The 21,996-nt window shown below is 41.4% G+C and overlaps 1 protein-coding gene across 3 annotated transcripts in view; it reads right to left on the bottom strand.

Moving 5' to 3' along the window:
- Positions 1-21,996, bottom strand: part of Cdh13 (cadherin 13) — a 1,022,569-nt gene that overhangs the window by 20,744 nt on the left and 979,829 nt on the right. The window lies entirely within an intron of this gene.

Below are 21,996 nucleotides of genomic sequence, written 5' to 3' on the forward strand. Positions count from 1 at the left end.
TGCTTTTAAAAACTCTGTTCACTTGAAACTTCTTGGCTCTGTAACTGTTCCATGGCTTTTGTAGTTTACTCTCTTGACCCCTGTCACCTTGAGAGGGCAACCAAACATACAGGATGCCTCACTGTACCACTGGACCAGGCACCATAAACCAATGATGATTAGTCTACCTTTGCAACTGATGATCTCACCCTGCTAGCGAATCAGCAGAACTACCAGGCTGTTCTGTCTCGCCTTTGTACCTCCTTTGTTCTTTTGCTTGTGCATCTCATAAAAGCCCTAGATCACCAGAGATGAGGGCCTGATATTCTGGGAATGATCCCGACCAGTGCCTGCCTCCAAATCCTGGGAGTCATTTTGGTGTTTCTGCTGGCCATTGCATCTGGTGTGTCAGCTGGGAAGACTGAGTGTGCTGACCTCTTTGGTCACCAGTGTGGCTCTCACAGATGGAGTAAGGACCTCTCCAGGTCCCGAGAGGAAGGGGCACCCTTGAGACTTTTCAGGTCCCCTCAGAGGTCTAGAAGAGGATTCCTGGCTCCCTGCTTGAGAGGCTTACATTGAACCACAAATGGAGGAAGATGCAGTTTGTCTGCCTGCCTGCCTGCTTGATTCTGGTACGAACCCCCAGGGTCACCCCAGTTAGTCAGTCTGTCAGTCCTGCTCACTTTGAGCAGATGAAGAGCTTGATCAACTCTTGTCTAGTTAGTTGAAGGAAGGAGAGTTGGAATGTTTAACCTCTGAGTGCCTGCTGAGTGAAATGTAAGTGGGATGGACGGCATAAGCAACAGGCTGCCCCATCTGTGCCCGTGGACTGGGACGCACTGGTATGGCAGCTGATTGGGCTCTTAACTCTGGTTGCATGGTGATCAACATCAGGCATACTGGAGGCCTCGTACTCTCTTTAGCTAAATTGCGCCTAAATCCCTGTGAGGGGCAGAGTCAGGTGGGCATCTGAATGGTCTGTCTCTGAGGGGCTCCTGCTCTTGTTTGTCATGCCATTGTTCAGTGGTAACAATCTGACCCAGGAAGATACAATGGTAACTAATTAGTTAAAACAGCCCCTGACTGCAGGAAAAGGGGCTTTTATGGGGTTAAAAATAAAACCAAACCACTCCTGCATTTCAGAGTTAAAAAACAAAAAGAGAAAGACGCCTATTATTCCTGAGACTTCTGCTTGGCACCCTCATGGGGTGCTGCAGCTGCTGCCAACACCGATAGCTTCACTCCCTGCTCCCGACGCCAGCCTAGTGAACTGGTTCCAGCTAGCCCGCTGCCTGCATTCAGCCATGGAGGCCCTTCTCCCCGAGCCTTCCGCTTGCACGCCTATCCTGGTGAGAGGGTGTCATCTAACCGCCCTGCAGGACTGTCAACAATTCCTTCTGAGTTCCACATTTTGAATGAGGAAAAATTGGACTGTCAGCCCTGACAAATGAGTTGTGCCTTGTTGGACTGGAATAGATAGACAGACAGAGTTCTATCAAATTGGTCCCCCAAGAGCCCGTGGTCACTGCAAAAGTCAGAGGCCAACCTATGGCTTTCCTGATAGACAATGGAACAGACCCTCTGCCTTCAAAAGCTCCCTCTGTCAAAAAGTTACCATCACGGGGGCAGCTGGACTCTTGCCTCTTGTCTCCTCTGCCCGCAAAAACCCATGGTCTGGGAGGAGGACGCCTGCACACCCGGCCAGTCAGCCTCACTCTGGTTTAACCTTGAACATTTAACTTAGACCAGTAACCGCATCCTAAGTTCTGAAACCTCTCCTCCCAGAGGTAAAGAGTGTAGACTCACCCGTGGGCCTGGCCATGAACCACGCTGCCTCACCGCAGCCTCTGTTGCAATGTCACAGAAAGTACAAGCGGTATCTGGCCGGTCTGATAGACTGTTAATCACCTTGGGCCAGATCTGCATGCTGTCAGCAGTGCAGAAAAGATGCCTTTTTCTGCTTGCTTCACTGGGAAAATCCTGAGACAAAAGACCCGCTCACTTGGACTCAGTTTCCATAAGGGGTTAAAAACCCTCCTGCTATTTCTGAGGAGGCTCTGATGACAGATTTGACTCCATCATGGTTCCCCGGGCAAGTGGCATAGGCTGTTACACTGCTAGACTACACCTCTCCTTCCCATAAGCCGGTTCAAGAGCTCTGAGTGCCGGTGCCACCGTGATTGCCTCCATATAGGCTACTTCAGGCTTCTGCCACCCGAAGACTGCTGGGCTGCCTGCCAGGACCTAAGAGTGCCCTCCTCTCCTTTTGCTTGGCTGCTGTCAGCTGGTCCCTCTTCACAACCGACCTGGACTCTACCTCCCAGAAGTTCAGACACTTGTTTACCCTCTTTGAAAGAAACCCTCACAGCAGCCTGCTCCTCCTCTTGTGACTCTAACCTTTGCCTTGGCCTTGTGGACAGTTGCCCCAGAGGAATGGAAGACAGGCAGTAAGGCTCTTTTCCTTCCTCTATACAGTTTTGTTAGTTGGACTTGTTATTTTAAACCATTTCCTCATCTAAAAAGCCTTGGGCTATCAGTTATAATTAGAAAATGTGTTTGTTCTTACTAATGTGCCGACACGTAGTGTTGAGGTCTGGATTGTGGCTCTGTTTAACTTAACCATGGGAAAGCAAATGGCCACAGCTCAAGCTCCTGTTGAGTCTGGCCTGGTAAAAACTGATTCCTGGAAGGTAATTCAGCCCAAAGTCTAGAATGAATAAGGCTCAGTAATTCTTGGATTTGATCTTTGCCAAATTATTACCATTCCAGACACATGGACACCCTCTAGTCAAAAAGGGCCCAGAGGACCCAATAGGGAATCCAGTCTGGCAGCCTTTGATTTCTATCTGTGCCCGGGAGAACGGGAACAACAAAGAGGAATTTGTAATGCCCTAGGAGAAAACTGCTGTTTGTATGCTAATAAGTTTGGGATAGTCCCAGACAGTCTGCAACCAGACGGTCTGCAACAATTCCAGCAGAGGTTAAATAATGGAGTTCAAGAATGAAGTCAGAAATGGGGATGATTCCAAGGTCTGTCTGCCCTGGACCACTGCTGAAATCCCTTTTGGGACTCCTGGAAGCCCTTATGCTAATTCTCCTGGTAGAGCCCTGCCTGATTAATCAGATTACATAAGTTAAGAGCTACTCTTATGGAGTTTTAGATAAAAAGAACAGCCCAGCACTGAAAAAGATATCTCTGAGTAGTGACAAGAGGGGAAATGAAAGGGAAAAACTGTACGAGAGAAACTGTTCTTTTAAAAACTTTGTTCTTTTGGAACCGCCTAGCTCTGTACCTGCCTCATGGCTTTGTAATTACTTGGCCTTTGGGGTGGTGAGAGCATAACCAAACCCTCAGGATGCCTGATTGTACTGTTGGGCTAAAGCTTCACAAACTGATGATCATTAATCTCCCCTGTAACCAATGATCTCATCCCGCTAGCTAGTCAGAAGAACCTCCAGGCTGTCTGTCTCACCTTTGTACTTCTGCTTGTGCATCATATGAAAGTCCTAGACTTCCAGACGCGAGGGCCTGATATTCTGGAAAGGACCCCAATCATGCGCATCGATGTGTCCTGGGTGGAGGGTCGGCATTCTGCTCACCATTCCAGTTCACATTCCCACCCACAGTACAAGAAGAGGGCTCAGTTTTCATCATAACCTCCTTAGCATGTGTGATTGATTGATTTCATGGTGATTGCCATTCTTTCTGGAGTAGGTTGAAATATTAGTATTGTTTTAATTTTCATTTCTTTAATGGCCAGAGATGTTGCCCATTTTTCATTTTTTACCCTTTGCATTTTTTTTTCTTCTGGAAGCATCTGTTCATGTCTGTGGCCCTTTTCTTGACTAGATTTTTAATTTCAGGTGGCTTTAACTTTTCTGCGTTCTGTGTATATTTTGGATGTTAGTCCTCTGTCTGAGGAGTAGCTGTATTTTTTTCCCATTCTGTAGGTTATATCCTCACTCTCCTGATTGATTCTTTTGCTGTACTTTTTAGTCTCATATAATCCCATCTGTTAATTCTTGCTGTTATTTCTTGTGCAATTGAGGTTCTATTTAGAAAATCCTTCCCTATCTCTATGTCTCCAAGTGCTTTTATTTTCTGGTAGGTTTAGCTTTTCTGTTTTAATGTTTAGCTCTTTCATCCATTCTGATTTTAGTTTGGTATATGGTGAGAGATAAGGGTCTAGTTTCAATCTTCTGCACACAGATAACCATTTTTGTGGTACCACTTGTCAAAAGACTGTCTTTGTTGAAGGTTAAATAGCTGAATGTGACAGGGTGAGTTTCTATACCCTCCATTCTGTTCCATTGATCCATGTGTCTGTTTTTATGCCAGTGCCATGCTGCTTTTATCACTATTGCTTTGTGGTATAGTTTGAAGCCAGGTATTGTTATGCTTCCTCTTGTGTTCTTGTTGCCCATGATACCATTGCTATTCTGGGGTTCTTTCTGGTCCCATATGAATTTTAGGTTTGATCTGTAAAATATGCTATTCATATTTTGATTGTAACTGCACTTGAATCTGTATAATAGTTTTGGGAATATGGCCATTTGATAATACTGATTCTGCCCATCTAGGAACATGGGACATCTTTCTATTTTCTGATGTCCTCTTTGATCTCCTTTTTCAGAGTACTGTAGTTTTCTTTGTAGAAGTCTTTCACTTTCTGGGTTAGGTTGATTCCTAGATATTTTGTTTTTCTCCTGACATTATTGTGAATGGTATTATTTTCAAAATTTCCTTCTCATTGTGTTCACATTATCATACACAAATGCTGACAATTTTTGTGTGTTCAACTTGTATTCTGCTACATTGCTAAAGATTGGTGTTAATTTTGAATTTTTTGATGGAGTTCCTTGGGTCTGCTAACATAGAGTATCATGTCATCTGAAAATAATGATAATTTGAGTTCTTCTTTTCCTATCTGTATCCCTGTTATTTCTGTCTCTTGCCTAATTGCTCTAGCTAACATTTCAAGTATTATATTAAATAGAAGAGGTCATGGTGGCCATGCTTTTGTGGATCCTGATTTTAGCTAGAATGGTTTCAGTTTTTCCCAGTTTAGTATGGTATTGGCTTTTGGTTGAGACAGGCATGTCTTGAAGCCCCCTTCTTTTGCAGCACCAGGATCTCACGCATGCTAGACAAGGGCTCACCCACTGAGCCACATCCCCAGCCTGGACATAATGACATCAAATGAGAAAATGAACTCTAAGGAAGGGGGCCTGGGAACAGTGCATATTTCAAATTCCTTAGTGGTGGGGGGAGTTTTCTTTCTAACCATTTTCCATGATGGCCTGTCATGGTTGGCAGAAGAGACCCCAGCCTTCCAGTCCTGGTGGGTTATTTATTTTGTATCCTGCCTAAGTGCCACCGGAAGCTAACGACATGGAATCTGAATTACTGACTCTCTTCCATGTAGAGCAGGTAATTTGAGATCACAGAGGTGCTTTGTTTTGGCCTTGGCTCCCTGCCTGGGTCTTCTTGCTCCTGGTCCTGACTTGCCTGGCTCCACTCAGCACTGACAGCGTGTGCTGCCCTCGGTGTGTTACGGGACAGAGAGGACCACGGGGCTCCCACTGTTTGGTTTCAAGCACAGACCCCTAACTTGATGTCTTCAGGTGAGCAGTGATAACAGCCCAGGAGAGGGGTGCTTGGGACCCTCCTGCTCAGGCCCAGCCTCCTTCACACTGGGCTGCTTTGGCCCGGCCTTGCTGGTTGGCTCACGATTCTCCCCTCAGGCTTGTGGGCTCTTGGTTTGAAGGGCAGAGCTGCATTTTTCTGAAAGAAGCAGGATGCTGGACCTAAGACAGGGGAGCATGCGGAGAGAGAAAGTGCACCCTTCTGTTAGGTAGACAGAGCAGGAGAAGGCCACAAAAGCCAGTGGGTTGCTGGTTTGAGCATTTGAGGTCCTACTTCTTGTTTGCAGAGGAGACCTCAGGGACTCAGACAGAGTCAGTCAGAGGCCGAGCTGCTCAGGGCTGGCTGGCATCACAGAGCTGCTGTGAGCTGGACGTAAATGAGAAACAGGGCCAGAATTTCATTTCGAGTTTTTCATCTCAGGAATTTCATTTTACTCAGAGTCATCACCAAAGAGGGTTTCTCTTTTGCCAGAAAACACTGAAATTCTTTCTGGCAGTTTTCATTATTCAGAAACCATGTGAATAAGCTTTATTTTCATTATATTTTGTGGCTAATAGGCACAACTAAAAACAGTATGGTCCTAATTAAAAAATGGGTGTATGATTGGAAAAAGATTAGAAAGGAATACATTAAAACCTAAGTGGTGATTATCTCCCCAGGAAATTAGCATTAAAATAATACTTTTCTCTATTTTTAATTTCCTTTACAATAACTGTGATTACTATAATAATCAGAAAGAAAATGTTACACTCAAAAGTTACATGGGGATTAAAATATTTTTCCAATTGTTTACTTTTCTTTTAATTGATTTTTTTTCTTTTTTCTTTACAACAAACTGAATTTTAGTAAATTTGAGGAGTTATGTACTTATCACCACTATTTAGGATATTTTTCATCACTCCCAAAAGAAAGCATCTGTAGTAACTCCACATCCACTCCCAAGTCCTGGCAACCACTACTCTATTTCCTGTCTCTCTAGATTTGCCTATCTGGACCTTTCATATGAATGGAATCATACATATCTAGTCTTCCCGAGCCTGGATTCTTTCACTTAACATGTTTTTGAGACTCGTCCAAGTTGTAGCGTTTGTTAATGAGCACTTTGCCCCTTTTTATGGCTAAATAGCAGTCCACTCTATGGATGGACCGTGTTTCGTTTTTCTGTTCCCTAGTTGATGGACACTGGGTTGCTTCTCCTTTTTTTCTGCTGTCCACACGTGCATAGAAAGGATCAGACTTGCACGTGATGTGACAATCGGGTTCCCTTAGAAGACGGGTCCCTGGAACCCCCAGAGCTGGATGGGCTGGTTTCATATGTGTGGAATGTTAAGGTCCCGTCGAGAACTTCACTCTGCAAAGAATTGGAAAGTGGCAGATTCTCCAAGTCCTGGTTCCCTGGCATCACCTACAGCACACACAACTGCTTATCTTCCCTTGGGATCATGAGTACAAGTGGTGCTGTGTGCAAAGTGTGTAACACGTGCACAGTGAGAGGCACCCGAGGGATAAAGGGAGGCAGAAGGGAGAGAAGGAAAGTGGAATGTTGGTCTCTTGGCTCCATGGAGTCTGGGCTTCGGGATTCTGCGCAGTCCTGGTGGGTAACTGGGCTGACCTGAATCCAAAGCCCGGCCGATCTCACCTGGGGGAGAAGGGATGCTTGTGGGTAGGGCAGGTCTGTGGATACGAACTCAAAGCTGGGAGTCTGTGCCAGAAGCAACAAGAGAGGCTTCACTTAGGGTCTCGTGGGAGCTTAAGGCCCAGTTCTGGGAGAACAAACAGGAGAACTGACCAGGGGAAGAGGAGCCAAAGTCAGAGAGGAGCTGAGCACGGCAGGCTCATTTTGACGACTGTTGATAGGGCAGGATGCATAGCGGGGGCACCTACTGCCCCCTAATTCCTCTTGTGGAACCTTCAGTCAGCATCCAGGAGCAAAACCTTGCTATGTGCTTTAAAGCTGAGAGGAGCAAGAGATCAAGAAGTCCCCGAGAAGCAAGCCCTCCCTGCAAATTGGCACCTGGGGCACAGCCAGATGCCAGCCTTTTCCTGTGACTTAGCACCATTTGCAGACTGTAGGGGAAGAGAACAAGAAGTCACCGAGAAGCAAGCCCTTGAATTGGTGCCATGCGTGGGCCACTGTGGGGAGAGCCAGATGCCAGCCCTTTCTGGAGTGTGGGCTGGGAAACAAGATGAGCCAACCACTGCCACCCTGCCCGCTCTACCGTAAGTAACCAGCTGATCCGGAGAAACGGGCTGCGATGGTAGCTAGTGACGTAAACACAATTTAATGCTTGTAGTGTTTAGTGTTTCACTGACTTTGCAGGTCTAAAGCCAGTAGTCTGATATCTATTCAGAGGCTAACAATACGCAATGTAGCACCAATGGGGGATCTCCTTCGGAAGGTGGTGGCCATTGTTAATTCTCTATTATCTTGTTTTGAAGGCCTATATAATGTTCATTGTTTTGTTGGGTTGGGTTTTATTCTGTTTTGTTTTGTTCGATTTTATTATATCTCATGGCATGGGCGAAGATAACAAGATACATTATGGTAGCCATTTTAGATTTATTGCTATCTTGTTTTGAAGTCTTTTATCGCATTCATTATTTTGTTTTTACTGGTTCTATCCTGTTCTGTTTTGTTTGCTTTTTACTATGTCTGAAGGTATCGGCAGCTATTTGGAAGACAACAAGAGGCATTATGGAAACCATTGTTGATTTCATGCTGTTTTGAAATCCTGTATCACTTAACACTGGTTTGTTTTAATTGGCTTTATTCTGCTTTATTTTGCTTGGTTTTATTCTCTTTAAAATAAAGATAAAGCTGAGAGGAAACCAGGTTTCTCTGTGGGGTCATCCTCTGTGTTATGTTGTTTATCCCTGTGTCTTATTTAGAAAGGCTTCAGCGTCAGTATCTGACCTAGTATTGTAACATGTGTCCCTGGAGCTGAGAATCTCACTGTCTCTTAAATCACAAGCGTTCTTTAGTACTGTGTTAGCAGACATCTTGAGAACTTCATTTTAGAAAGCATATATATTGAGAAAAATTTACTAGTACATCACCTAAAAACCTTGGCAGAAAATGTCTGCAAAAAATAATACCAGTATCGCACGTGTAGGGCTTGATGCAGAATTTAAGAAATTAGCCACATAATTAATTTAGAGTTTTAAAATTATTTAAGAAAAGACAGTAATTTGAAGCTAAATTGTTTATTTTTTAATTGCAGCTCTTCTGGTGTCTATTTTGCTAACTTTAGAGAAAAATGAGAAAACAGAATTGACGTGGAGATCATGTTTTTATTCCGTCAGTCAATACAGTAATCACTTGCTGGGACTCAGCCCTCTGCCTGGGTGGTCCTGTACAAAATCAGCAGTGCTGGGGCCTGTGCTGGGGGTGCTAGAACTCGCTGAGGAGAGGACGGTGGGGGACTCTGGTGGGAGGAAGTGGAGTGGCTACTTCCTGAGGTCAAGGTCTTTAGCAGGTGAATGGCTTTGATAAAGAGGCAGAGCATGCTGGAGACACAGGAAGGGGTGGATCTGAGTGGGGGTCATGCACAGGGGGACAGTGAGGAGGCCAGGACCCTGCTGGGACAACCAGGAGGGTGGAAGAAGGCAGCCAGGGTGCAGGGCAGAGGCGCCCTCAGGAGGTCAATCAGACATTAATGACCGGCTGGGAGAGTTGGGCTAGGAACCTCAAGGAGGCCGGGTTCCACCCTGGGACTGGGCAGGTGCTGTTACCAAGCTGGGCACTTGGTGATACAGACAGAGCAGGGTCAGCTAAGGGCGGGAGGAACCGAGCTGCTCTATATGGGTGTGACCTGCAGCACTCTAATGTCCCAAGCAGTTTCTTCTTTGTAAGAATGAATGGAAATTGTCTGTTTAAAATGGTTCATTTGGAAAGGTCCCGTCTTCAGGTGGATGGATGTTAGCTCCACCACCCTCGATGTGGGCTCCCTGCCTGGATGCCCACGTCGCGGGAGGCATTTTGGGGATACTTTTCTGCTGCAGTGCCCTCCTCTGTCTGGAGGCTTCTGAGGCTCATGGCTTCCTTAGAAAAATACTCGGATCATGAGCAGCGTAGACACGGATCACATCAGCCTGTGACTCAGTTCATGTTCGGCTCACTTAAACATTGCCAAGGTACTTAGGAGCTGGCGGGAATTTTGCATTTATGATTTCTAGTCCTCCTAACAACCGAGCAGGCAGTCTCCCTAGAGCATAAGTCTCATGGCTGCAGCCATCCAGGCTCATTCTGACACGTCAGACTGCAGTGTCTCTCAACAGAACCCAAGAATTCTTATATTGCCACCATTTTCTCGGTGACAGAACTGTAGCTAGTATTTTCAACCTGACTGATATTTTACTGTACTTGAAATAACATAGAATGATGGCTGGGTCTTTGATTTATTTTGCTTTTTAAATTAATTTAACAGCTGAGATAAGGGGTGTTAAACTGGCTTAATTGGGTTGCCATCATAACTGATGGCTTGATTTTATCCAAACTCACATCTTTTAAGTAAAATCAATCTAAATAATCTTCCTCACTCCTCCATGAAGTCCAGAGCTTGGCTGATCTATGAAAAGAGAGACAGTAAAGACCGGTTTCTTTTGAAGTTTAGATCTTTGCTTGTCCCTGGGTTTGGGCTCTGTTATTATTCAGAGGCTCATTTCACCACGGGCCTGATTTCTTCCTTTAATCAATCTCAGTGTACTTGGAACAATATTTCACTGTTGAATCAGTGGCTTTTCAGGGCATCTATCATGTCGGGGGCTAAGGAGAAAGACAGACTGGAGCGTGATGTATCTTCGCCTATGAAAAATGGTGATCTCAGTCAATTCCACTCTAGTTTTATCGCTGTTACACTTGCTTCTATATCTGTGTGTCTTCTTGGTGGACACATTTTTCACGAAGAGACTCAAACGTACTTTATACCAAGTTGCTAAGTCATGAAAATGGGCTGCTGAATTTAGTATAATTTGTATTATTTTTAGGATCTGATTCTCCTCCTCTTTCAGATGGAAACAGCATTTTTGGTAATCATAGAAAGACTTCAGACTGGCCCTCGATGTGTGATGGGCTTCCTCGTTCATAAGCACTGAGTCTTAGGAAGAAGTAACAGAGATTCTTTTTTTCTTTTAACATTCCCTGCATAGCACGGGTGCTGGACTCTTGGGGGTACTGGGGGAACATATTCGTCTTTTGTTTGGAGTCTCCATTTAGATGTTCTCTGAGGACATATGAGCGTCAGTCAGTAATGCTGAGTCCTGTAAGGGGGCATGAAGATGGTGCTATGGGTGTGGCGGAGGAGGGAGACGGAGCAGGACAGACCCCAGGGCAGGAGGTGGTACCCCGGGGGGGGGGGGAGCTGCAGACAGTCACGCCCTTCCCCGTGAGCATCCCAGTAGGGCCCCAGAACTCTTATAAGAAATCACTTGTGGCAGTTTTTAGGACTTGCAGAGAGCAAGCCTAACATTTGGTCTTCTTGGGATCACCGAGCAGGAGCGGCATCACCCTGGGCCACTAATCGCTACTACTCTGTCCCATTACCAGCAATTGCATTTTATTGTATTTCTGAATGTTCTCTTTCTAGGCTGGTATTTTCATTAATAGTTATTATTTTTTTCTTTCTTAAGACTGGACAGCAATTCCGTGCCCATTGAAGTCTTTCATAAGAGTGTCTGTGCTCTGAAGGCACTATCTTAACCTTTTCAGAAAATCTGGGCTATACAAGGCAAATGATGATATTCATCTCTGAAGATAAAGTGCTTGCCAGCATTAAAGGTCATATCTTACTAATCTATAGGATTAAAGGCTTCACACACCAAGGCATTTAACTGTAGCCAGTTCTGATTTAGCAAAACAAAAGCATTTCAGTTACACTGAAATGACATTCACGGGTAATCTGTAGCCCATTAAAATTGATGACCATTTAATAAAAGTACTGTGGATATTCTGTCAGTTAACAAAACATCTTTTTCTTTCTAAATCACCTACAAGATGGGCATTATCAGTATTATTATGAAGCATGATTCTAGACTTTATTAACTAGTTTTGAGGCCCCAAAGAAATAGCCCTAATGGAGTCTTTTTGTCTTTTTTTGTGCTAGGCATTGAACACATGACCTTGCACTTGCCAGGCAGGTTCTTGTTCCCCTGACCTGTATCTCCAGCCCCTCTGATGGAGTCTTTATTTCTGTTAACCGCAGGTTTCCAGCTCTAGCGTGACTTTTTACATTACTCTGTTTTGACCTCACAGGTTCAGCCTCTAAGAGGCTCCTAAAAGAAAATACTCGTGTGTTTCTGTTTAATCTTCATTCTGAACTGAGTAAGTGGAGCTCTGGGCAGCAAGCTATGATGGTGTCACTTCTGCCCTGTGCACGCGGAGACTGCAGAGGGCATGCTTGGCTTTGTTTTCTCTGCAGAAAGCCCATCTCTCTCCTTTCCAGCAGAACTGGTTCCCCAGAGTTGAGGACTGTCCTTTCTTGGGTTAATAAGATGCTGAGTCTGTCTGCAGGGTAGGCGGGTACTTGGAGGAACCAGGAACGGCTACAGTGCTCCAGCTGACCATGTAAGTGCTCCCTCTGTGGCCACACATTCCACAGAAGTGTTCAGGTAAACGCGTAGGTTGAAGAATCTTCATAACCTGAACACAGGCGTGCAAGCCAGCACTAATAGATCAACAACCTTATTGAAAAGTGATCTCAGCTACAATTAATTTCAGCCTGACTTTGATCTTTGCACAGATGGGCTTACTGATCAGCAGTCCCTTGCTTACTCCTTCTGCTCAACACTGTCTGTGAGATTCATCCATGTGTTTGTGAATAGCTGCAGAACTCTGTTTTTCTAATGGTTGTGTACGCTGCGTTATGTGATTATACGGCAATGTATTATTCTCCTTTTGCTGAGCATTTGAATAATCTCTCACCTGGGGTTTTTAGGGTCAGCGCTGTTAGTAACATTCTGCACTGTGATTTGGAGAACACATTTACTGCTGGCTGTGCAGTGTTTAAGTGTATAATTCCCAGATGATAGGGCGTTCTGTGTGTATTCAACTTTAGCTGATATGCTGTTTCCAAAACGGTCACACCAACTTACACTTTTACTGGGTATATTAAGAGAGCATGATTTTTATATTTTAGCCCAAACATGGTATTTTCCATCTTTTTTTTTTTGTCTTTTTTCCTTTTTATCGGTACCGGGGATCGAACTCATGACTGCCTGCTTGCAAGGCTGGTGCTTATGCCGCGGAGCTAAATCTCCAGCTCCTTTCCATTTTTTCTTTTTAGCTGTTTTGTAGCAGCACTACTGTACTGCATTTTATTATATTTCCTTGATTTATTTATAACTTAAACTTGTATATTGTAATTTATATACCCTTGTTTAATGAAATAGATCATCCCTTCATGTATTCGTTGGCATTTGTAAATTTTCTTTCATGGAAGTATCTGTTCAATCCCTCACCTATTTGAGTTATCTTTTACTTATAGATTGTAGGATTTCTTTGTGTTACAAAAGTCTTTTACTTTGTGGGTTACCTTGTCTTAACAGTAATGTGACAAAGTGAACACACACACACATAGATACATTTGTATGTGTATATATATTTATATGCATGTATATGTATATATTTATACATAAATACACATTTTGCCTTTTGTGGTCTTTGTGTGTCTTGTTTTAAAAAAAAATCTTTGTTTAAGCCAAGAACATGTATATTCTCATGTTTTTCCCTAAAAGATGTATTAATCATCTTCAATGTTTTGCTCTTTAATAAATTGGAATTGATTACTAAGAGAAAGTTCAAGATACATATTTTCTGTATATTTATCCAATTAACCCAGCACTGTTTATAAAAGCACCCACCGTGCTTCCCTGTTTGCCCTGCTCTGTTGTGCTGTCTCTGTCATAATCAGGAACTTACATATGTGCAAGTTTCTTCCCGAATTCTCTGTTTTATTGGCCAGCTTGCTCTGATCATTGTGCAAATGCCACACAGCTTTAATTACTGTTGTCTTCTATTGGTTCTGCATGTAAACCTTCCAGCCCATTCTTCAGATTCTCAGGCTGAGAAAACACAGAATGATGGAGTAGTGACCAGCAGCAGAATTTAGCCTCTCTGAGATACAGAATCTAGAAATCTAGAAAATAACAACTTGGTGAAGAGAGAGAAAAAATCTCTAGTAATTGGAAAGGAACTGACTGGAAAAATCAGAAACTGCAGAGAAGCTGGAGAAACGGGCTGCAGCCTAGAGATCACTGCACACCTAAGTGCCTGCAACCCTAGGCACAAACGAAACACAAAAAGCAATAGAAACACGAGAAGACAACAGAATGCCTCCCAAAGCTCCCCTCTTCTCTAAAGCAATCCATGGAGTGTTGAGGGGAAGGAACCAAAAGCCACAGAGCCAAATTATTTGAAAGGATAACACAGAAGATTAAAAAACAGATAAAAAAAAGCTGCCTCGTGGGTTCACGGAAGATCTAACAAATAAGGGATGCAATAAACAAGACAATCACAGAGCTTACAGAAGACACTAATAAAAATTTAGCAGAGCTAAACAAAAAGAAACAAAACATGAATGACCAGTTTGGCAAAGAATTAGAATTCATGAAAAGATTCCAAATGAAAACCCAAGAGATTAAAAATTATGCTGAGAACACGAGCAACAGACTTTGACAAGAGCCAAGGCAGGGTGTCAGGACTGAAAGACAGGGCCACCAGCACGCAGTGACTCACGGATCCTTAAACACAGCAAAACAGCATGAACGAATGGTTCCAACAGCTGCTAGAAGATGGAAAGATCAGTTTAAGGTTAACTGGAAGAAATGAAAAATCAGAAGATAGCATAAAAGGCATAAACAACGTGTTTACAGAAATAATAGCAGAACCCTTCTGAAACACAGGGAAAGAATTAAACATACAGGTAAGTGAGGCATATAGAACCTCAAATAGCCATGATGAAAGCATAATCTCTTCTTCAACATAACAATGTATAAAAGTCAATATTCCAGATGTCCACCACAGGGACAGAATCTCAAAAGCTGTTAGAGAAAAGCAAAGTATCTTTTTATAAGGGGAAATTCATTAGAATTACAGCACATACCTCAACACAAACGTTAAAGGCCAGGGGGTTGAAGGGAAGTGTTCCCAGCCCTAAGAGAAAACAACTTCCAACCTGAATATATAAATAGCTTGAAAAGCTACTTTTACAAATGATGAAGACATAAGAAATAACAGGACCTAAAGAAATTCATGACCACTGCACCCACATTCCAAAAAATTGTTAAGGACATCCTAAAAAGAGGCAATCAAACCAAATATGGCAAAAGAATCAAATAGAATTAATGTATCAGCCAAAATAGGAATAAGTCAGCACTTTCGGTAATAACTCTTCACGTGAAGGGTCTCAGTTCCCCGATCAAAAGACAGAGCAGATCAAGAAATGAAATCCAGAAATATAGAATACAAAAGAAACACATTTAATTAAAAAATAAATTCACTGATTAAAAATCAAAGGATAGAAAACAATATTCCATGCAAGGGGAACTAGAAAAACAAAACTAAGGATAGCTACCCTAATTTCAAACCAAGTGGAATTCAAGACAAAACTGATCAGAAGAGGTAAAAGACATGTTAACATGCTGATTAAAGATGAGATAATATTTATAAATATATATTCCCCAAACATTGGCATACCCAACTTCCTCAAGCAAATACTATTGGACATTAAAAATCAGATAAACACAATTATATTGGGGGACAGCAACAAATCATTGTTACAAATCGATAGATCAAGTAGACAAAAAATATCAATGGAGAATTATCAGTTTAACCAACTCTTTGAACAGATGGACTTACACAACTCTACAAAGTGTTACACAACAGCAACAATAAGAGAATACACATTCTTTTTAAACAGTACATGGTATTTTCTTTAAAGGAGTCCATATTAGGGAAAGTAAGCTTAATTAATTGCAAGAGAATCAAAATAACTGCATGCATATTATTAAACCATGCTGTAAGGAGATTGGAAGCCAGCAAAAGAATTCCACAGAAATTATGCAAACACATGGAAATTAAACAACATCTTCTTGAATAACTAAGGGGTCACGGAAGAAATTAGATAATTCCTAGATCAAACAATAATGCCAGTGTAGCATCCAGAATCTACGGGACACAATGAAAGCAGCCCTACGAGGGAAGTTTATAGCTGTAAGCTGCCACTGGAAAACAGAGGAAGACAAGTGAATAACCTAAAGGGCCCAGAAGAGCAAGCATAATCCAAATTCAAAGCTAGCACAAGAAAATAATTTATAAAAGTTAGAGCAGAAATTGATGAAACTGAGATGAAAATATACAAAGAATCAGTGAATTGGAGAGCTGGTTCTTTGAAATAATAACACACAAACATCTAGTCAATATTTTAAAAAAAGAAAACATCTAAATTAATACAATGAAAATAAAATCTTAATACAATGAAAAGAAAGGCAAAGTCAAAATAAATACTTGTGAAATACAGAAGCTTATTAGTAACTACTCTGAGGACCTGTACTCTAATTTAATTAGAGAACTTGGAAGAAATTTGTAGATTCCTAGATACATATAAATTACCAAACAAAACCAAGAAGATGTAAAATCCCTGAACAATCCTAAAGTAAATAAAAAATACTAGAAGTAATAAACTCTCATCTAAGAAAAACACATTTTATAGATTTACTTCCTAATTCTTTAAGAACTTTAGGGAAGATCCAATACCAATGTTCCTCAAACTCTTTAATGAGGGAAGCAGGACTCCCAAAGCCATTCCTGGAAGCTCGCATTACCCTGATTCCAAAGCCAGAAACGAACACAACCAAAAATGAACATGGATGCAAAAACTCTCTGTAAGATAAAGGCAAACAAGGCAGGAAATCATCAGAAAGATCACACATCATATCCGAGAAGGACTCATCTCAGGGATGCAGAAATGGTTCAACACATACAAGCGAGTAAGTATCACAATCATATAAAAATCAATAATAAAATAAACAGGATCAAGCACAAAATTACATAATAACCTCAGTTGAGGCAGGAAAGACCTTTGACATAATCCAACTTGAAAAGAACCCCAACTGTATACAGAATAATACCACGAGTCAACAAATGGGATCATGTCCAGTTAACAGCTGCTGCACAGCACAGGAAATACCTTACAGAGAGAAGAGATGGCCAGCAGATGGGAAAAAGTGTTCGCCAGCTCTTCTTTGAAGAGAGGACTAATATCCAGAATATATAAGTAATTAAGAAAGCCCCTAGATCCCCCAATGAAAGACCCAATGACACATGGGCCACTGAAATGAATAGACACTTCTCAGAAGACATAAATTGTCAATAATGCAACACAAAAAGTTTAACACCACTGGTCATTAGAGAAGTGCAAATTAAAACAACACTGAGATTCGGTCTTACTCCAAAAAAATGGCTAACATCCAAGAATCAAATAACAGTGCTGGTGAAGCTGCAGGATCTCAACTAGTACATCCACTATAGAAATCAGTAAGGAGGGGCTGGGGATTTAGCTCAGCGGCATAAGCACCTGCCTTGCAAGCAGGCAGTCGTGAGTTCGATCCCTGGTACCGATAAAAGACCAAAAAAAAAAAAAAAAAAAAAAAAAATCAGTAAGGAGATTCTTCAAAAATTAAAAGTAGAAATTCCATTTGACCTGGCTATTCTGCTTCTAGTAGCTTCTTGAAAGAGACATGGTATTACAGTGGTACGCGCATGCCCAGTTCACAAGAGCTAAATCTTGGAGCGTCTATGTCCATCAACAGATGAATACGTAAAGAAACCGTAGTGTTCACACACAGTGGAGTACTGCTCTGTCATAAAGAAAGATAAACGAGTTATTTATAGGAAATGGATGAAGCCTTGAGAAAATAATGTCAAGTGAAATAAATCAGATGCACAAGTTTAAAAATCACATGATTTTTTAAATGTGAGAAAGCCAAAATATTAGCAAAGAGCAAAACAGAAGAGAGATAATAGGAATAAGGGGTTAGTGTTTTTTTTTTTTTTGCAAATGGGGAGGGAACCAAGAGACGGAGGAAGCCTGGAGGGAAGGAAGGTAAGGGATTAAAAAAGAAGCTGTGTTACATACACGTACCAGCTCTCCATGAAGAACGGGATTCTTATGCATTATGAGTGTGTACTTGTAACAGTACTGTGATAATGAAAATTTTAAAAAGATTCTCCTGGGTACTTTTAGCCCTTTGTATTTCAACATAGAGTCTGTGGTCAGCATATCAATGTCTGTTTTTCCCCAGCTCCAAACTATCCCAGGATTCTGCTTGGTGTTACATTGCCTCTCTCAGGTCAGTGGGGACAAACCTGTGACACATGGGCTGTGGCAGGCTCCCCCTCCACGGGATGCGGGCCAAGTGTATGAGTTGTGCTTTCTAAAGTCTCAGTATTTGGATTTAGCTGCAGTGTTGGCCTTTTGTGATAAGTAAGTGGGTGTTTGGTTGCAGTTTGGGCAGTCAGTCTCGAAAAGCATCGTCACTGCCGTAAGCCAATTTGCAGAGAATTGACATTTTAACAGAACTGAGCCTTCCAATCCGTGAACATGGTATGTAACTTCCTATTCATGCTATGGAGGCTTGTAGTGTTCAGGGTTTCACTGACTTGGCAGGCTCAAAGCCAGTAGTCTGATCATCTATTCAGAGGATAACAATATGCAATGTAGCATCTATGGGGGAGTCCTTCTACAAAAAGTTCTCTTAAGAAGTCATTTGAAGCTGGGGATAGTGGTGTGTGCCTGTAATCCCAGCACTCAGAAGCCTGGGGCAGGAGGATCGTTGTGAGTTCGAGACCAGCCTGGTCTCACTTTGTAGAGTGCAAAGCCATCTTGAAATGCATAGTGGGACCTTGTCTCAAAATAAGTAAGTAAATAAATTAAAAAAAAAACAAGTCATTTGTAGTTTCCAGGTAGAGAACTTGGATAATTTTCTTTAAACTTATACCTTGAAATGTAAGGTTTGTTTTTCATACCTTGTAAATGGTCTCTTTTTAAAATTTCATTTTCCAAATGTTTGTTGCTAGGGTATAGAATACAATTAATCTTATATTAATCTTGTATCTCATAACTTTCACTAAATTTATTGCATTATTTTGAACATTCTTTTGGATTAAATGGTACACTGGAGTACCATCTGTGTGTAAAAGAGCTTTACTTCTTTTAATTCCAAAGCTTCATTTTTCTTTCTTTCCTGCTCTGGTGAGGCCTGCCCCGAGGGAAAATTTTTTAGTATTTCACCATCAAGCAAGGTGATTATCAAAGCAATATGGCCTTCTCTAACATCTTATTAGATTAAGGACGCTTCCTAGTTTGCTAAAAGATTTTTTTGTTGTTAAATCGTGAATTACTTTAAAATTTTCATAGGCAACTATTAAGATGATCATATTTTGTTGGTTTTGTTTATATTTTGTTAAGGATTTTAAAATGTATCCTCATGAACCTTCTTGTAAGATCTGGTATGTTTTGTACAAAATCTGGCCTCATAAAAGAGTTGCTAAGTGTTTCTTCTGTTTTATTCCTGGAAAGATTTGTACAAGTTGGTGCTTTTTCTTTTTAAGTATTTGGAAACATGTAATGAAGCCATCTGGACCTTTAGTTTTCTTTTTGAAAAACTGGAGATTTTGTTTTCCATAAATATTGGGTAATTTAAAATTATGCCATTTCTTTTTAGGTTACATCTGGACTGTCAAATTTATAGCATAAAGTTGTTCATAATACTCTTACCTTTTTTTTTTGTCTTTTTTTTTTTCATTTTTATCGGTACCAGGGATTGAACTCACGACTGTCTGCTTGCAAGGCAGGTGCTTATGCCGCTGAGCTAAATCCCAGCCCCATACTCTTACCTTTTGATAGCTCTAGTCATTTCCCTTTTTAATTTATGATATTGCTAGTGTTTCTTTTTTTTTTTTCTTGTCTTTATGAGCTTATCTATTACATATTTTTCTTGTACCGGGGATTGAATCCAGGGCTTTCACACTAAGTTATATCCTCAAGTCTTTTACATTTTTATTTTTTGAGACACTAAAATCACAAGTGATCCACGTTGGGTCCAAACTCGAGATCGTCCTGCCTTAGCTTCCCAGAGTTCTGGGATTACAAGCACGCGCTGATATGACCGACTGTTACCTGTTCTTTTGAGTGTCTACCTGAGTACTACGAGTACAGTGCAACATGCAAGCTTTGGTATTACATTCTCACTGTTCTCTCCATGATGTTTTCTATTTAACATTCTTTTCAACTAGGAATTATTAGAGGTGTATTGTTGTATTTTTAGGCTGTTGAGATGCTTCTAGTTATATTTTAATACTAATTTCTATCTTAATTCCATTGTAATGGTAAGACATACTCAAGCGATAGGTGTGAGAATTGTCTTTATATCTGCATGTGAATAACTTTGGTGAATGATTTTCTTGTGACCTTGAAAAGAATGCATTCAGCTGTTGAATTCGAAGTTCTATTTTTGTTAATAGACGGAGTGTATTCATCATGTTGTTCAAATGTTCTGTATCTTCTCGTTTCATGTCTCAGCGAATGCAAGCGATGTTCTAAAGGATCTCAATGATGTGGATTTATCTGCTTCTCTTTTTTGCTTTCTCTGTTCAGTATATTTGGAACCGTGTTGCTTGGTGCATATAGATTTATGATTATGGGTTATGATATCTTCCCTTAGATTGCTCCTTTTATTTTATGAAATGGGCCCTTTTTAAAACCTCTTTCTATATTTCTTTTATTAAAATATACTTTCTTAGTATTTTTTCAGGTATGTAGTATTATCAAATTATACTTTTGTTTTCTACTTTCATTCTTTGTTCTGTTACTTAATGTGTGTCTATTTTAAGTAAGTAGCACATAATTTGTTGATTTTTTAAACACAGTCTGATAGTCTCTCTTGAAGTATTTAATCCATTTACATTTAATCATGGTATAATTAGGCTTATATTTATTATATTGCTATGAGGCTCATTAAAATGTCCTTCGTCTATCCTTTCCTTATTAACCCCTTTTTATGTCATTAATGTGCTAGTTTTGCACACTTTTTCTATTTTCTGTGGTTACTTCAGGATTATAATATACATATCTGACCAATTACAGTCTGATACAAGGTGTTAATTTAGCCGCATCTTCAATGCTGCAGACCTATTTTAACTATCTTTACTGGGCCTTATCTTTTGTATTCTTGTCACTGTATATTTTATTTCTTTAAGTAGTTTTGACTTCTCACACTTATTGGTTTACTCACATTTTACCTTTCTATTTTTCTCTGTGCGTCCTGTACTTCTCACGTGTCTGGGATCATCTTTCCTTTTCCTGAAATATTCTTTTGCAACACAATTCCTTTATGTTTGTTTGTCCACAAAAGTCTTGACTTCATCTTCATTTTGAAGGAAAAATCTGAAGCCCATTGGAGCCTAGGATGGAAGAGGCTACACTTTGGACCCGGAAGGTCCTCCAGCATCTGTGTGTCAAAGGCTTGGTCCCTGGGGTGGCAATTATGGGGGAGACCATGTGACCTTTAGAAGCGAGGGCAGGTGGGAAGACCTCAGGTCACTGGGTGTGCCCTCAGGGGGACACTGGACCCCTGTCCTTCCTTCCATGTCTTTGCTGCCTGGCTCCTGATGTGAAGGTTTTTGCCCAGCATGTGATCCAGGGCTTATGCCCCTGTTTGCTACAAGTCCAAAACCAACTATGGGTGGGAGCCAGCGAAAGTGTGAGCCAAAATAAACATTTTCTCTTTATAGGTTAATTGTATCAATTGGGCTAGAGTGAGGGAAAGCCGACACAGCTCCTAAGGATGTTTTTCCATTGCTGGGCCCCATTCTTTCCGCACAGAAGTCAGTCATTGGCCGGATGGTTCTCCTTGGCAGGTAAAGGCCTGTCTGTGTAGTTATGTTTGCAGTTGCTGGCTTAGAGCCCAGGAGCTGTGACTGGAATGCAGGCCACCTACCACCCGACGATACCTGCCGCTGGGAATGCTGTTTTGTTTTCAACTTTCTCTATCTTTTCCTTTGATTTTTGGTTTTCAACAGTTTGGTGATGATGTCCTAAAATGCGTTTGTCTTCATTTATCCTACCAGGGGCTTGTGGAACCTCTTAAATTATAGACAAATTCTTTCCCTCGGGTTTAGAGAATTTCTGGATCTATATCTTCAAGAATTTTTAGTTCCATTTTTATGCTCTTAATCTATCTGTGATTTAAATTTCTTGCCCGCTCCACCAGTCTCTTATGTTAGTCTTCTCTTTGTGCCTCACTTTGAGTGTTTCCTGTGGATTTATATTTCAAGTCACATCATGTGTTCAAATGTTAAATTTACCTGTTGAACC

Source organism: Cavia porcellus, unplaced genomic scaffold, assembly GCF_034190915.1.
Source record: "Cavia porcellus strain 051 isolate PalLab524CR breed Dunkin Hartley unplaced genomic scaffold, mCavPor4.1 scaffold_4, whole genome shotgun sequence".
NCBI lineage: Eukaryota > Metazoa > Chordata > Mammalia > Rodentia > Caviidae > Cavia > Cavia porcellus.